At 42.6% G+C, this 18,173-nt stretch overlaps 1 long non-coding RNA gene across 1 annotated transcript; it reads right to left on the reverse strand.

Moving 5' to 3' along the window:
• Window positions 1-918: 918 nt before the first annotated feature.
• LOC130513546 (uncharacterized) lies at window positions 919-2,064 on the reverse strand. The gene is made up of 3 exons (XR_008946744.1): window positions 1,958-2,064; window positions 1,377-1,464; window positions 919-1,280 (listed from the first exon to the last, which is right to left on the reverse strand). It is a non-coding gene; the product is annotated as an uncharacterized LOC130513546 (long non-coding RNA).
• Window positions 2,065-18,173: the final 16,109 nt, after the last annotated feature.

The following is an 18,173-nucleotide window of genomic DNA, read 5'->3' on the forward strand; positions in this document are numbered from 1 at the left end:
AAGAGTTTCGTGCTCGATATGGGTGGTCGGTCGGAGCGGGTCACATTGGATAGGCTGAAGCCGGCACATTTGCTGGTTGGGCAGGATGTGTTGCCGGCTCAGGTCCCCCGTCGGGGCCGTCCTCCCAAGGTCCAGAATGTCCCGTCTGATGATCTTTGTTCTAATTTACAGCCTGCTGTGGACTCGGTTTCTCCTGCCTGCGACTCATCTGCGTTCCGGAAGAGGGGCGCCGCAGCCGTTATGGCAGGCTGATTAAACCCCCTGTCAGGGACTGATATGTAAAAATTTTATTTTTCCTTTCCCTCTTTCTGCTGTTTCCCTTCTGGGTGTTCGGGGGGGGGCTGTGTGGCGGACACATTTGGGTGTATCTCACACCCAGGTGATGCATGGGGTGATGGGCGTGGTTGGCCCTTGATTGGATGCACTGTTCAACGCGCCATTTAGTGTTGGTCTGCTGGTTGCAGAATAAAGACGTCTAAACCACCTGCTCTGTCCGAGTCGTTCCTCGTCCTGCCACAATGTCAATAATAATAACATAACACTTCCTTATTATCTCAAATAATTAGTGTCCGGTGACATTTTCGCACCATGACATGATGGTACATTCTCAAATATATATATACATTTAGGACTGGTCTTCATAATCCAGCGTTTTGGAGCATGATGTCTGTTGAACCTAGCTGGTTCCTCTTAATTTGAAAAATTTTTGTGTTCCATTTTTGTAAATAGTTATTAAAAAATCCCAATAGGATAAATTCAATTTCTTTATGTGTGTGTGTGTTTATGTAAATAGTTTTCATTTCAAAATCAAAAACTGTATCAATTAAATTTAAACTTTGAATAAAGCATTTGTTTTCAACCATATGATGCGAAGAAAGCAATCTTTGATGGAAGTTAACAATTTAATATATACTTTTTTACATTTTATCTAAGAGTTTCTCTAAGAGATCTAAAAGTCTCTCATCCCTGGCTTCCTCTCGTGTCGCCCTTTCCTCGGCCCTCTCCAGCAGCTCCAGGACCCTATCGTGCCGCTGGCGCTTGCGTGGTGCTGGCCCTGGTTCCTCCTCCTCTGTCCCTGACTCTCCATCAGGTCTATCTGGGACTGAATATGAGGAGCCTGACCTAGAATGGCTCTCCCCCCAGGCTGAGGCAACGAGGGATGGGGGCCGAATCGAGGGCCTGCCACCTATTGCCTCATCCATGAGAGGGAACTATTTCCACTTGTCAGCTGTGACCTCCCCAGATTCAGTGCCAGACCCTGATGGTGGTCTCCGAAGCTCCTACAAACAGGGAATAAGCAAATAATTCAAACAGTAATGCTACATTTGCTATAATTATTAGTCTGTCTCATTTAGACTAAAGCAATTATTACAAACCTTGTAGGTTTTTTTAAGGTTCTCCCACTTTTTGGCTGCTCGTGCTGGAGTCAGCTTTCCAATTAGGCCAATTTCCCTCAGCACAACTCTACAAATTGGAACAAGGACATAAACAAATTGCAGAAGTCCATCAGTTTAGTTTCTGGATTGTGATCACACCAGATTCCAAGTTACAGCAATACAATACAGTCTTTAATAACATTTGGCCACCACCCACCATCCTGCTGCAGCAGAAAACCTCTTCCCGGAGCAGAGGTGGTCCTTCTCCATCCGGCATTGGATCATCTTATTTATATCATCGTCACTCCCTTAAGAAATCAATTCAAGCCATCAGTCTGCGTTATATTAATACCACTCCTACAGTACCTTAAATTTGCATTTGAAATGCACTGACTCTAGTAAGGTAGAATTAAAGCGGTACGTAATCTAATAAGATGCTTATAGTCACGTATAAATAAATAAAGGCAAAAAACATATTTAAAATGGAGGCAGCAATGTTCCACTAAAGTGAAAGAATTTTACGCTCTAGTAAGATATGTGAAACAAATAGCATATAATAATAATAACATAATATTACATACATTTGTACGTCATGTCTGCTCGTTTACCCGCCATCGACAGATTATCACGTGATACCTTAAACGCTGACGGGATATATTACCGAGTCCGGGTGCATCGGTTGTACACTACTTTTCGCAGTGCATTGTGGGATACATTGAGTGCACTCGCGATGCTCACTAAGAATTCGGACACTATTTCAAAATGGCGTCCATACGATTGAGTGCACTATGTAGGGTATAGGGGGTGGCTAGGACACAGCCCCAGTCTCTTTTTTCTCCTACTCTGACTCACTTCATGCGTAACGGCTTTGTGTCTTAATTTCTCTCCCGTAGCGATCTCTCATTGGTAAATGAACTGCCTTTAGAATCATAAGAAATGAAATGTACCCTTTATAACTTTAAATAATGTCTCACTTAAAGTGACAAAAGATGTGACAACACCAGGTTCTCTGTTGTGGGAGCTCCTCCAACATTGCACAGTGTATATTTGGTCCCTTCGTGTTATTTAGTCGACCTAAAAACTCTTTCACCACCACAGAACCATGTGGTCAATCAGATGTTCGCTGATCAGTTTCATAACTTAAAAATCAGCCCGAATCTGCAGAAATAAAGGTGTGTGTCTCGCTCACGCTGGTGTGGAGGCTGCACTGAGAGGCTGAAGGAGGGGGAGATGTCAACTGTCTGCGCCTGAGACGTTTACATTCATACGCAAGTGATCGGTAAAGTTATGTTTGTTTATAAAAATTAGTAAGCTAAATTTGATGAAAGCTATCGTTTTTGACTGATTAAAGTTAAAAATGCCTTCGAGTGAACGAATAATACGCAGATTTTTCCGCACATGCCGGCTGTCAGATCTGCCTGCTGCCACGTCAGGTGCTGTCAAACGGATCTGAAGAAGGCGAATGCTGATCACCGAAATGGCACAAGTTCTGAAGAAAGAAGTTACAAACTTTAGCTTTTATCTTTTGTAAAACTGTAAAAAGCTATAAGAAGATCATTAGTAACTTTAAGAAGTGCTGTTTATTTTGTCTTACTGAGACCTGGCTTCAGGAGGAGGAGTATGTGAGCTTAAATGAATCTATTCCTCCTACCCATCTTAACTATCATATCATGTTACTGGTCGAGGAGTGGGGGTGGCAGCAATCTATCACTCCAAGTTATTAATTAATCCTAGACCAGAACATGGCTCCAGTTCATTTGAAACCCTGACTCTTGGCATCACCCATCTGAACTGGAGGACAGAAAAGCCACTTCTGTTTGTAGGTGTATATCGGCCCCCTGCTGGGCCACATTCAGAGTTCCTGTCTGAGTTCTCTGATTTCTTATCTGACTTGGTCCTTAGATCAGATAAAGTCATTATCATTGGAGACTTTAATATCCATGTACACGTTGTAAATGACAGCTTTAGAAATGACTTCACTTGAGTCAGTTGGTTTAGTCACTTGGCATTTTTCTCTTTGATTTTAAATTGGCATTTTAGTCTTTGATCTCCTTTATATCAAACACATCAGCTCTACCTCATTCAGCACACGCCTGAGGAGCTCAACACTCTTGTACCACACTGGTGACCAGCAGACACATCAATGGCACAGAGAGGAACCCAGCAGCTGAAGGCAGAGCAAGAACCACTGGAATCATCCATGGAGACTTGGAGGGAAGAGGTCCAGCACCTCAGAGAAGCCCTGGCAGAGAAGGAGGAGCAGCTCAGCAGGGCAGTGAAGAGGGGACAGATGAGGACTGTGGCCCATGTGGAGACCCTGACCCAGCTGAACAGCACACAAGCTGCTCTGAAGGAGAGCAACCTCAAATGTGCTTCTCTGGAGGAAACCCTCCACAGTCAGCAGCAGGAGAAAGAGGAGCGACACAGGAGAGAGCTGATGGAGCAGGAGGAAGGTTTCCATCAGAAGCTCCTTGTGATCGAGGAGGAATTTGAGACGAAGCTGGAGGAAGAGAAGCACAGATTTAATGAAGAGAAAGAGGCCTTGAGGCAGCAGCTCTTTCTACAGCAAGAAAAGTTCAAGAAACTGCTGGATGAAGAGAAACACAAATATAATGAGAAGATCATAAAAATAGAAGAGTCAATGAAGCAGCAGCTGGTGGCTAAAGAACAGAACTTTAACAGGATGGTGGCTGATGTTTATCAGCGGTGAGAGAGGACAGCTCAGACATGGGTCCATATGAAGGAAGAGCTAGAGCACAGGTACCAAGAGAGCCAAAGTTTGAGGGAACATGAGGAGGCAAAGACCAAAGAGGAGATCCAGAGGCGCTCTGAAGCAATCCTCCAACTTGAGGTGAGACGCTGTCACCTTTGTTCCTCTTCCAGAAGATTTCAGATGATGTTCAGTGAAATCTAAAACACAATCTCTCTTTTCTGCAGCTTCAAGTATCAAAGAAGCAGAAGAAAAAATGCTTCTGTAGATGGATCTGGAAAAAGATAAAGCAAACAACAATTCCAGAGCTCCCAAAGCCCTCCTCCTCCTCTACTTCCTGACCTCCACAGCGTTACATCCTGTCTTCAGCAGTTTTATTTTACAGTATCATCATTGTTTATGTTCTATGTTTGGATCTATGATGTAGAAACAATAAAACTCAAAGTTAACCACCAGACTGTAGATGTTGTCAATGGCAGCTTTAGAAATGGCTTCATTTCATTACTTGAGTCAGTTGGTTTCCTCCAGCAGATAAACCAACCAACTCATAGCTTCAACCAAACCCTTGATCTACCGTATTTTCACGACTATAAGGCGCACCTAAAACACTGAGATTTTCTCAAAAATCGACGGTGCACCTTATAATATGGTGCGCCTTGTGTGTGGACTGAGTTCCAAAATCTGCTGTGCGCCTTTGGTGGGTGCACTACGGTAAACGCTCCGCCAATCGATTAGCGACACACCTCCGTGTAAGGATCCCCTAAAATGGCGCCGGTCAAGCGAGACGCGTATGAGGTTTACTTTAAACTGCAGGCCATCGAATACGCGGCTGAAAATGGCAATCGAGCAATCTTAGTGTTTTTGCTTCATGAGGCAGCGGCATCTCTCCATACGTGCAAGGACAACTGTTGCGCAGCGGCTGCCAGCGGATTACCAGGAGAGGGTGGCCATCTTCCCTAACCCTAACCAGGAGAGGGTGGCCATCTTCCCTAACCCTAACCAGGAGAGGGTGGCCATCTTCCCTAACCCTAACCAGGAGAGGGTGGCCATCTTCCCTAACCCTAACCCTAACCAGGAGAGGTGGCCATCTTCCTTAACCCTAACCAGGAGAGGGTGGCCATCTTCCCTAACCCTAACCAGGAGAGGGTGGCCATCTTCCCTAACCCTAACCAGGAGAGGGTGGCCATCTTCCCTAACCCTAACCAGGAGAGGGTGGCCATCTTCCCTAACCCTAACCCTAACCAGGAGAGGGTGGCCATCTTCCGTAACCCTAACCAGGAGAGGGTGGCCATCTTCCCTAACCCTAACCAGGAGAGGGCGGCCATCTTCCCTAACCCTAACCAGGAGAAGGCGGCCATCTTCCCTAACCCTAACCATGAGAGGGTGGCCATCTTCCCTAACCCTAACCGTAAGGAGGAGAGGGCGGCCATCTTCCCTAACCCTAACCAGGAAAGGGTGGCCATCTTCCCTAACCCTAACCAGGAGAGGGTGGCCATCTTCCCTAACCCTAACTAGGAGAGGGTGGCCATCTTCCCTAACCCTAACTAGGAGAGGGTGGCCATCTTCCCTAACCCTAACCAGGAGAGGGTGGCCATCTTCCCTAACCCTAACCAGGAGAGGGCGGCCATCTTCTCCACCTACTGCCGTGACAAGATAACCGCGCCCAGCCACATTACCAACATGGATGAGATCCCTCCGACTTTTAACATCCCTTTGACCCACAAAGTGGAGAAAAAGGGACCAGCATGGTGGCGATACGCACAATGGGGCACGAGAAGTCATCGTTCACCATGGTTCTCGGCTGCCACGGAAACGGACAGAGCGCTGGATGACAGAAGGCGAACACTCCTTCACAAAGACTATTTGGCAACGGCGGGCAAGTTATGCCACCATATGCGGGCGGATTGTAGACGCATGGGCTATGATACCGTCTTCATGTATTGTAAGAGCTTTCACAAAATCAACGCTGAAGCGGAACCGGTCGGTGAGTCCGATTCAGATGATTAAGAAGAGGAATTCGGGATGTTGGACATTGAAATAGTGCAGCTGTTTAATTCAGATACAGAAGATGAAAACTTTGGTTTTGTGGCGGAAGAATGAATATTTTGTTCAATAAATATGTCGGAACTCACTGTTTTTCCGTTGTCATTTTTTACTGTATGTTTCAGCATGCGCCTAATAATACGGTGCGCCTTATGTATGTTTTAAATACAGAAATAGCACCATAACTGAGACTGCGCCTTTTAATACAGTGCGCCTTATGGTCGTGAACATACGGTAGGTGTTGTAGATGTAACTTATTTTGATGAACAGTTCAAGACAGAAGACTCAGTTTCAGGTACTGTACATAAATGTTTTTTTAATTGGGTTAAGGGGTTAGGGCAGGGGTCCCCAAAGTTTTTCCTGTGAGGCCCACATAACTTTTCCCTTCTCTGATAAGGGGCCAGGCTCAGTTTGTAACAGAAAAAGTGTGAGGATTGCAGGAGTGCCTAAACGTAAAAATGTATTGTTTTCAAGAAAGCACAATCAAATAACCCTTTCTGGATTCTTCACAAAAAAGCCAGGAAATAAATAACACTATTTATTAAATAAATAATAACCAAATAACCCTCTCTGGTTTCTTCACATAAAAAAAGTCCATGGAACATAAACTTTCTGTTGTGCCGTGCACAATCTTAACAGGTCCAAGTTCAGCTTAGTTGTCAGAGCAGAATCTCTTAATTAAATGACTCATATAAGCAGTCTCTAAGGTCCAACTTTATTATCAAATACAAATACACATATATGAAAAAAAAATCAAAATGCTTTCTGGTATTGTTCAGGGTGCCAGACCAAATGTGGAGGCGGGCCGTATCCTGCCAAAGTTTGGTGACCGCTAAGTTAAGGGGTAAGGGGGTTAGGGTTAGGGGGTTACGGTTAGGTCTTCTCCAGAATTAATCACCTTAGCCTATCTTAGCCTTTTTTCAGTATTCACTGAAATAGTCCATGTTATGAATGCATTTGGATAAAATTCTCTCAAAAATCCTTTGATAACTTTTCACGTTATTGTTTCCACAGACCATAAAAGCCAACTTATAACATTGGTATATGATAAAAATGTGGGAAAAAATCAAATTACATTTTTGAATTCAAAGCTCACATTAAGCTAGTATATTGGCAATAAAGTGAATGTTTTTCTCTTTCACAGATCAGAATCAGAAAATGCAAAAAATGCAGTTGTCACTGAATGTAAACATCTTCCCCACAAAATTGTGGCGCTTGGTCAATGACGGTGACATTGACACCATTGTCTGGAACCAACAAGGTGATGGGATCATCATCAAAAAGGGTCTAATGGAGAAGGGGTTTTTGTCTTTGAATGGCTTCAAAGACTCCAGGTTCTCGAGTTTTGGACGCCAGCTGAAATTGTATGGCTTTAAGAGATCCAGGCCTTTCAATGGAGACAAGCCCAACATCCTTCAATATTTCCACCCACACTTCCAAAGGAGACGACCTGAACTTCTTCCCCTTCTGAGGAGATGTGATAAAAAATGTGGAGTCGGGATGAAGAATTATAGCAAGGATCATCTCACAGAGAGGTGGAGGGACCTCCGAAATCTGTATGACACAGATGATTCCATAGATGTCAATCTGAACAATGGTGAGTCTCTCAATGTTCACTCTAAAGAAATATAGCACAGAAGGGGGGTCCCCTTAGCGTGGCACCCAATCTGTGGGTGCAGTAATGTACAACCCAGTGCTCCTACGCTCAGTTTGTGTGTTTGCTCCGAGTGTATAAATGAGAAGGTGAATGGAGGTCAAATGTGTAAATATTTTGGCTTCTAATTTTCGCCACCCTATGGAACTAACTGTGGTGCACAGGAACAATGGAAACATTTCTCACATTATATTTTGCTTTTACCGCAGAAAAATATGAACAAAAGGAACCCATCCCACATTTGACACAATCCTCTGAACCCACAGTCCCTTCAGAAGTCCCTGGTTCCAGTAACAGTGTAGGATCTTCTTTTGAGCCCATCATGCCCCAGTCATCCCTCCCTCAATCAGGTGAGCTGCTTATCAATCACATTTCCAGTAAAGTGCTGCTGATATTTGCTGACATTGTTAGAATTGGATTCTTACAAAAACGTTTATTCTTTGAAGTATGGTCAAGTATTTAGGTCTACAGTAGGTGAGCAATATACAGTCAAATCTAAATATCAATTTGATAAACATGACGGTAAATAACCAACCAGAAATAACAAGCACATACTAAAATTCTTTTGAATACACCCATTTAAATCCTTAAAACAAACCCATTGAATTAAGCTCAAGCTAGCAAGTGAGTAATACTGTGGCTATTTCCTCCTCAGATTAGAAAACGACAACAAAGTTTTCACTGAATGGAAACATCTTCCCTACGAAATTGCGGCGATTGGCAGATGACTGCAACATTGACACCATCACCTGGAACGACCTTCTCTATTAGATTCTCATCATCAATGAGAATAGAATCCTGGGCTCTAAGTACCCCTACCTGTTAATTTCTATAGGTATAACATTCACTTGTCAAACAAAGTCTTGGGGGCGAGAAGAACCTGTCGGAGGACTGCGGCTTGCTTTTCTGAGACAGGGGCGCTCCTTTGATGGTGTCCATATAATTACCCTGCCGGGTGAGGTAGGGCCACTCCACTTCTCTCTCTGGCCCACGCTCTTTATCGACGGGGGCATTGCAAAGGATGCGCTTCTTAGACTGCTTGTAGGCAAACTCTTCATTGATGGCTTTGGCATATCCATCCTGGATTCTTCTCGCACTCTTGCAATGGTCTCTCAGAAGACCCTTCTGAATATCTTCGGTTTCGTCGAACACCTTCATTTTGTGACTCATTTCTTCTCTTTCCTGCTCTCCGCCTCTTTTGGTCTTGCTTTCCCTTTCATCTGCCACCTTCTGAACGTACTCCTTGAACTGTCCAACTGCTGCCAGCCTCTTCCTCTCCTTTTCCTTTTCCTCAGCCTCTGTGGCATTTTTCTGAGCGGTCACAGCCTCAATGTACTGCTTCTCCTGTAGCCTGGCACGAGCGGCAGCCTTCTTCAGCTTGATGTCTGCCAGCTGTTTGTAGACAAAATATTGTGCGGTGCCTGAATCTTCTCCATCTTCCTCATCGCTGAAATCTTCTTGCGTCTTCAAATCGTGCCCATTGATCTTGTTCCTCACCTTCTTTTGCTTGGCCCAGAATGCAGCCAGAGAGTTGGTGTGAAGCTTTTTCTGGAGTTCCACTCTCTCTTGCCACTTCTGACCCTCGTCACACTTGAAGTGCATTTTCTTTTCATTAATCATGTTTTCCAAGTCATCCCTTTTCTTGCACTTCAGTTTGGAGGCAATCATTTCTGCATTTTCTCCATCCACTTTGGCCCTCGTCTGTTTCTCCTTTAACATCCTCACAAAGTTCTTGTCTAAATTATGATAATGATTGTGTGAAGGTGAAGGCGGCTCTATGCACTTTTCCGTGATGACTTCCTCAAGCACGATTAGATCTCTGGGGCGCTGATCCCTCCAACTTGCCTTCACAGGAGGCAGATGAAAAGCTGGCGGCTCTTCAGGCTCAGGCTTCCCTCTACGAAGAACAGGTTTATTTTTGGCTTGATTTTCTTCAACCACCTTGGGCTTTGTTTGAGCAGTAAATCTCCTCTCTAATCTTTCGTTATTTTGGCGATTTTGAGGTTTGGACTGCTCAAGAAGCGTCTGAATAAGTGGCACTGGCTTCTTTGGCTGTTTCAAAGTTTCTTCAGTAAGCATGATCTTATTTTTGCCTTGAGGCGGAGCGCCGATGTAAAAACGTGGCCTAGATTCACTGGACTTTTCCTTTTTCTTTTCGTTTATGTGGTCGATTAAACTACATGTTATAAGTTTTACTTTAGCCCGGAATTCCATGATTGTCGTTCGCTGTTGTTTCTGTTAGTATTTGACTGTTACCAGTTAAATTATATGGACGAACTATTTCAGCATATACATTATTTGAAAACCTTTATGAATATTTTAACTTAAGGATCAAAGCAGATATTAACTTTATATAAAAGACAATAGCGGGCTATAAAGCTGCAAAGGTTATAAGTTGCTTTTATACAAAACACCAGAGGATAAATAGGATTTGAAGCATTGAAGTGCTGCGTATGTGTAACAAGAAATCCAAGACCACTACGTGTCTTTTAGATCCCCTCCCAACACACCTGTCTCTGGCTGCATTACCAATGATAGGCAGCTCTATCCTGGACCAGATTAATTGTTCTTTAGTGACAGGTTATGTACCCCAGTCCTACAAGGTGGCAGTGATTAAACCGTTGCGTATAAAACCATCACTGGATCCTGATGTCATAGCAAATTATAGGCCGATATCCAACCTTCCTTTTATATCTAAAGTTCTTGAGAAGGTTGTGGTGACTCAGTTACTGGAGCACCTGCAGAGAAACAGCCTGTTTGAGATGTTTCAGTCAGGCTCTAGAGCTCATCACAGCACAGAAACAGCACTTCTTAAAGTTACTAATGATCTTCTTATAGCTTTTTACAGTTTTGCAAAAGATAGGAGGATTGACCTGTAGATTTATTATGTTCTATTTGTGGCCAAATGTATTGTGTAGCCTGACAACAATTATTAGATGGTGAAGCTAAGATGTGCCCTGACACTGTTGTCAATACCTTTGTACTTGTTATAAAGGCATTTCTTTTTGGGTTCAATCAGCACCCTAACCCCTGACCCTAATGAATTTACACATGTGATTTTCCCCTTATACTAAAGGGAATATAATACTGGCAATCCACCTACAAATGGAAATAGTGTGATTCTTTCTATTTTGGAAATGTATTCACTAACTGCATTTATTTGATTTATTATTTCAGTATGACTGCAAAACAATGAAGCTGGTTGAGGACCATTATTGCATTATCAATGTGTATTCCATTTACATTGATGACAAATATAGAAATCTTGTTCTATAGTATGGTGTTAAAAAATTAAAATAATACCACTAATATCTTTAGTTATAAAACAATTTAATATCATAAATGTTACAAAATGCTCTATCTCATAAAAATAAGTCTAAAACAGCAGTAAAACAAAAGATATAAACTAGTAAAAGCCAGATCAAGTGTCGTAGTGTCTTAAAAGCCAGGGTGAAAATGGCTTTTAAGATGGCTTTTAGAAAGGCTTAGGGAAGGAGCCTCGTGTCTAATGTCCAATGGCAGACTGTTCCATAATTTAGGAGCAACCATGGAAAAGACTCTCCCGTGTGTAGCAGTGTAGTAGGACTCATCCAACGCAGTTGTGAGGCTCTAAAGTATGAATGTGTTGATCCTTTGTTCTTTAGACTGATTGCAGTGTGATCCAGAGCACCTACACTCATTGTTCTGGAAGGAATAAGCCAAACACCCAACTATCATGTATCCAGACCAAACACTGAACATTCAAATTTTGTCCATCTTAATGTGTTGACAACTATTTCTTCACACAACACATCCTCTCATTTGCTTATAATGGCACCCCACCAGTTTGTGGCAATATTTGGATATTAAAATACTAACATTTCTGATTTGGGTGAACAGACACTGTTTCCTCTGTACTTAAAAGCCCTCTTTTTATACCCACATTACCACTTCCTGGGCGTAGCTTGGCTTTATCTTTGAATCAAAGACTTAATATAAAAGAGAAGTACCCTAATTTCACGAGCATAAGGCGCACCTAAAACACTGAGATTTTCTCAAATATCGACGGTGGCTTCAAGAAATCCAGGCTTTTCGATAGAGACAAGCCCAACATCCATCACTATTTCCACCCCAACTTCAAACAAAACCAACCTGAACTTCTTCCCCTTATGAGGAGAAGTGCTCAAAAATGTAGAATCAGGATGAAGGATTACACCAAGAATCATCTGATAGAGAGGTGGAGGGACCATCGCAATCCCTATGTTCACACAGAGATTTAGATTTAGATATTAACTCTATGTTTTCTGCATCCACTTTGGCCCTCGTCTGTTTCTCCTTTAACATCCTCACAAAGTTCTTGTCTAAATTATGATAATGATTGTGCGATGGTGGAGGCAGCTGCATGCACTTTTCCTAGTGATGGGCAAATGATACCGAGGCTTCGGAGCTTGTGTCACTATTCCCGAAGCGGAGTGATTCGAAACACTGTGTCGGAGCTTGTATCAAAACACCAGTGTCACGTGACCGATGACGTTCATCACTGTTTCACTTTGCGCTTCTTTGCTTCAAAATGTTTTGAAGCCTTTCATTGGCTCAGTCTTTCAGTGTTTGTCATTGTCTCATGGAGTTTCAATGCATTCTGATCCAACGACAGCTGAACAGGTGCGACAGATTTGAGTGATTTGATGGCATACCAGCTATATAAGATGCATTATTATGCTTCAAAATCGTTGGGTTGTGAGGAGATAAAGATTTGGAGAGTTAGAGTTAGCCTATTTTGGAAAGTTTCTTGGCGAGTACCACCAATAAGCGACATTCTAGAGTTTGGAATCATTTTGATCTCATAGAACCAAATAAAGTAATGCAGTTCATAGCATACATTTTATGTTTCCATAATTGAATTGTATTTTTAATTTTTAAATGGGTCTCAAAATTACAAGTGCTTGTACGTGCAGTGCTTGCAATGCACACAAGAGTTGTCTTTCAGCAACAACACATCATCTATGCTGAGACACTTTCGTGCTCGGCATGATGACAATCATGACCTTGTCAACACTGGAAATCCTGACAGTAAGCTAAATATATACGTGTATATACTGTATATATGTATGTGTGTGTCTCTTTATTGGAGATGTTGAGTATCGTATTCATATAGCAACCATTCTCCCACAGTGTCCAGAAAACAAAAGCTGGATGAGGCCTTGGTGGACATGATCGTTAAAGATGGTCAGCCTTTTTCTATCGTTGAGGATGAAGGGTTCCAAAATTTCATTAAAATCCTGGACCCATCATACTCCATTCCAAGCTGCAAAACTGTAAAGGCAATGGTGGAAGCAAGACACACCATAACCAAAGAGCAGGCCTTGGCAGAAATAAGCAGACTTCAGCTGTTGGTTTGACTGCTGACATGTGGACATCAGTCAACATGGATGCGTACCTCGGTGTCACCTACCATGATGTGTCAGGCAGCCTAGATCTTGCTACTGTGCTTTGAGGTATGCAGAATTTTCCTTTGGCCCACACAGCAGCTAATATTTCGGATGCAATTGCAAATTTGATGACAGAGTGGGGAATCACTGAAAAGGTCTGTGAGATGGTTACTGATGGGGCTCACAATATTGTGGCAAGTGTAACTCTTTTAAATGTTAGACATATTTATTGCTTTGCCCACATGCTGAATCTCATTGTCAAAAAATCACTCTGTCAGACATCTGAGCGTGAGAACATGTGCAGTAGGGCCCGCAAAATGGTGGCACACTTCAAGTCCAGTTCCAAACCAAAGGAAAAATTGTGCTCTATTCAAGCTAATATGGGCATGCCCCAAAAAAAGCTTGTTCAAGAGGTTGAAACCAGATGGAACAGCGTTTGTGTCATGCTCCATAGGCTTTATGAGCAGAGAACCTTTAGGGGCAGTCCTGACATCACTTAGCACTGACTTAGTGCCTTTCACTGCTGATGACTATGCAGCAATCAACCATTGCCTAACAGTTTTAAGGCCATTCTATCAGGCAACTGTTGAGCTTTCTGAGGAAAGGAGAGTGTCAGGGTCAAAGACAATTCCTTTAGCCAAAATGCTGAGACAGGTCATTTCTGCTGAGTGTGCCCAAATGGCTCCTTGTATTGGTGCCACACTTGCCAACCATTTGAAAAATAATTCAAATGAAAAATTCAGTGGCTTGGAAAAGGTGAACTCCCTGTCTCTGGCAACCATCTTGGATCCACGATTTAAACAGGCTGGCTTTACGAATCAAAGCAATGCTCAGGCTGCTGTGGAAAGGCTGACACGAGAGTGTGCCACTCTTATTGATGCGTCGGCAGAAGATGTGCCACTGGAGACAACATCTGCCAGTTCTAGTGAACAAAATCACAACTTGTGGGCTTTATTGGACAACTATGTAGAGTCTCAGCACGTGCCAGCGCTGCAGTGGAGATCCAGGGGTATGCATGTTGATTACTGTTGAAACTTCAGGGTTTTTTATTCAGTCATTCATTGTCTTACTGTCTGTGTCATAAATACTTGAAAGAACAAATTCTGACCAGAGCCAAGGATCTCTTGAAGTACTAGGTGGCACAAAAGACTTTATATCCCACGCTGTGGAAACCTGCATGCAAGTATCTGTGCATCCCAGCATCATCTGTTCCCTGTGAAAGAATATTTTCCAAAGCTGGGGGGCTGGTCAGCCAGAAGAGGAGCAGACTGAGGCCTGCAACAGCAGAAAAAATGATATTTCCTCCATAAAAACCTGTGAAGAGGAAATAACTTGTCTGCTTCTATGAATAATAATTCCAAATCAAACATACAAGTCCCCAAATGAAAACCGTTACCTTTAAAGGTTTTCCTTAAAAACACTTCACACAAACAAAAACAATGTTTCTGAATTCAAACACCATGATCATTTGAAAAGTAGGAAGGATCTCTAATCCTGTTGGGGAATTTTTATACAGTTTTTAAATAAATCTCAGTTTTCAAAAAACCCTTAACCAACACTGAACCCTTAATATAATTTGCATTTATTCTTTAGGTTAATCTTGAATGTGTTTTTTAGAGTAAGGGGGAGAGCATCTGCATATTTTATTGTGATGACAATATAATAATTTGGTATGAAAGAAGAAAACACCTGGATGAGCACACAATGAACTTTTATTGGTGTCATGGGATTGAAACAGTGCCAGTCGTGATCTTTAGAGGTTGCTATGGCTTCAGTTGTCCACCAAATGTCAACGTCACTGAAGTCTCGAAGCTTTGAATCTTTTTCGAAACAATTGTTAGTAAAGCCTCAGTGCTTTGTGAGACTTCACTTGCCCACCACTAACTTTTCCGTGATGACTTCCTCAAGCACGATTAGATCTCTGGGGCGCTGATCCCTCCAACTTGCCTTCACAGGAGGCAGATGAAAAGCTGGCAGCTCTTCAGGCTCAGGCTTCCCTCTACGAAGAACAGGTTTATTTTTGGCTTGATTTTCTTCAACCACCTTGGGCTTTGTTTGAGCAGTAAATCTCCTCTCTAATCTTTCATTATTTTGGCGATTTTGAGGTTTGGACTGCTCAAGAAGCGTCTGAATAAGTGGCACTGGCTTCTTTGGCTGTGTCAAAGTTTCTTCAGTAAGCATGATCTTATTTTTGCCTTGAGGCGGAGCGCCGATGTAAAAACGTGGCCTAGATTCACTGGACTTTTCCTTTTTCTTTTCGTTTATGTGGTCGATTAAACTACATGTTATAAGTTTTACTTTAGCCCGGAATTCCATGATTGTCGTTCGCTGGTGTTTCTGTTAATATTTGACTGTTGCCAGTTAAATATATCGACGAACTATTTCAGCATATACATTATTTGAAACCCTTTATAAATATTTTGGCTTAAGGATCAAAGCAGATCCAATTAACTTCATATAAAAGAAAATTGCGGGCTATAAAGCAGCAAAGATTATAAGTTACTTTTATACAAAACACCAGAGGACAAATAGGATTTGAAGCATTGAAGTGCTGCGTATGTGTAACAAGAAATCCAAGACCACCACGTGTCTTTTAGATCCCCTCCCAACACACCTGTCTCTGGCTGCATTACCAATGATAGGCAGCTCTATCCTGGACCAGATTAATTGTTCTTTAGTGACAGGTTATGTACCCCGGTCCTACAAGGTGGCAGTGATTAAACCGTTGCTTATAAAACCATCACTGGATCCTGATGTCATAGCAAATTATAGGCCGATATCCAACCTTCCTTTATCTCTAAAGTTTTTGAGAAGGTGGTGGTGACTCAGTTACTGGAGCACCTGCAGAGAAACAGCCTGTTTGAGATGTTTCAGTCAGGCTCTAGAGCTCATCACCGCACAGAAACAGCACTTCTTAAAGTTAATAATCTTCGTATAGCTTTTTACAGTCTTACAAAAGATAGGAGGATTGACCTGTAGATTTATTATGTTCTATTTGTGGCCGAATGTATTGTGCAGCCTGACAACAATTATTAGATGGTGAAGCTAAGATGTGCCCTGACACTGTTGTCAATACCTTTGTACTTGTTATAAAGGCATTTCTTTTTGGGTTCCATCAGTACCCTAAACCCTGACCCTAATGAATTTACACATGTGATTTTCCCCTTATACTAAAGGGAATCTAATACTGGCAATCCACCTGGCAATCCACCTACAAATGGAAATAGTGTGATTCTTTCTATTTTTGAAATGTATTCACTAATTGTATTCATTTTCTTTATTATTTCAGTATGACTGCAAAACAATAAAGCTGGTTGAGGACCATTATTGCATTATCAATGTGTATTTCCATTCACATTGATGACAAATATAGAAATCTTGTTCTATAGTATGGTGTTAAAAAATTTAAAAAATACCACTAATATCTTTAGTTATAAAACAATTTAATATCATAAATGTTACAAAATGCTCTATCTCATAAAAATAAGTCTAAAACAACAGTAAAACAAAAGATAGAAACTAGTAAAAGCCGGATCAAGTGTCGTAGTGTCTTAAAAGCCAGGGTGAAAATGGCTTTTAAGATGGCTTTTAAAAAGGCTTAGGGAAGGAGCCTCCTATCTAATGTCCAATGGCAGATTGTTCCATAATTTAGGAGCAACCATGGAAAAGACTCTCCCGTGTGTAGCAGTGTAGTAGGACTCATCCAACGCAGTTGTGAGGCTCTAAAGTATGAATGTGTTGATCCTTTGTTCTTTAGACTGATTGCAGTGTGATCCAGAGCACCTACACTCATTGTTCTGGAAGGAATAAGCCAAACACCCAACTATCATGTATCCAGACCAAACACTGAACATTCAAATGTTGTTCATCTTAATGTGTTGACAACTATTTCTTCACACAACACATCCTCTCATTTGCTTATAATGGCACCCAACCAGTTTGTGGCAATATTTGGATATTAAAATACTAACATTTCTGATTTGGGTGAACAGACACTGTTTCCTCTGTACTTAAAAGCCCTCTTCTTATACCCACATTACCACTTTCTGGGTAGAGCCAAGGGGAGCTTGGCTTTGACTTTGAACCAAAAACTTAATATCAAAGAGAAGTACCATATTTTCATGACTATAAGGCGCACCTAAAACACTGAGATTTTTCAAAAAAAACGACTGTGCACCTTATTATATACTGCGCCATGTGTGTGGACTGAGTTCCAAAATCTGCGGTGCACCTTTGGTGGGTGCACTACGGTAAACGCTCCGCCAATCGATTAGCGGCACACCTCCGCGTAAGGATCCCCCAAAATGGCGCCGGTCAAGTGAGACGCGTATGAGGCTTACTTTAAACTGCAGGCCATGGAATATGCGGCTGAAAATGGCAATCGAGCAATCTTAGTGTTTTCGCTTTATGAGGAGGCGGCATCTCTCCATACGTGCAAGGACAATTGTTGCGCAGCGGCTGGCAGCGGATTACCAGGAGAGGGCGGCCATCTTCCCTAACCCTAACCAGGAGAGGGTGGCCATCTTCCCTAACCCTAACCAGGAGAGGGTGGCCATCTTCCCTAACCCTAACCAGGAGAGGGTGGCCATCTTCCCTAACCCTAACCAGGAGAGGGTGGCCATCTTCCGCACCTACTGCCGCGACAAGATAACCGCGCCCAGCCACATTAACAACATGGATGAGATCCCTCTGACTTTTAACATCCCTTTGACCCACAAAGTGGAGAAAAAGGGACCAGCACGGTGGCGATACGCACAATGGGGCACGAGAAGTCGTCGTTCACTGTGGTTCTCGGCTGCCACGGAAACGGACAGAGCGCTGGATGACCAAGGGCGAACACTCCTTCACAAAGACTATTTGGCAACGGCGGGCAAGTTATGCCACCATATGCGGGTGGATTGTAGGCGCATGGGCTATGATACCGTCTTCATGTATTGGAAGAACTTTCACAAAATCAACGCTGAACCGGAACCGGTCGGTGA

The sequence above is a fragment of the Takifugu flavidus genome, chromosome 17 (genome assembly GCF_003711565.1).
Source record: "Takifugu flavidus isolate HTHZ2018 chromosome 17, ASM371156v2, whole genome shotgun sequence".
NCBI classification, from domain to species: domain Eukaryota; kingdom Metazoa; phylum Chordata; class Actinopteri; order Tetraodontiformes; family Tetraodontidae; genus Takifugu; species Takifugu flavidus.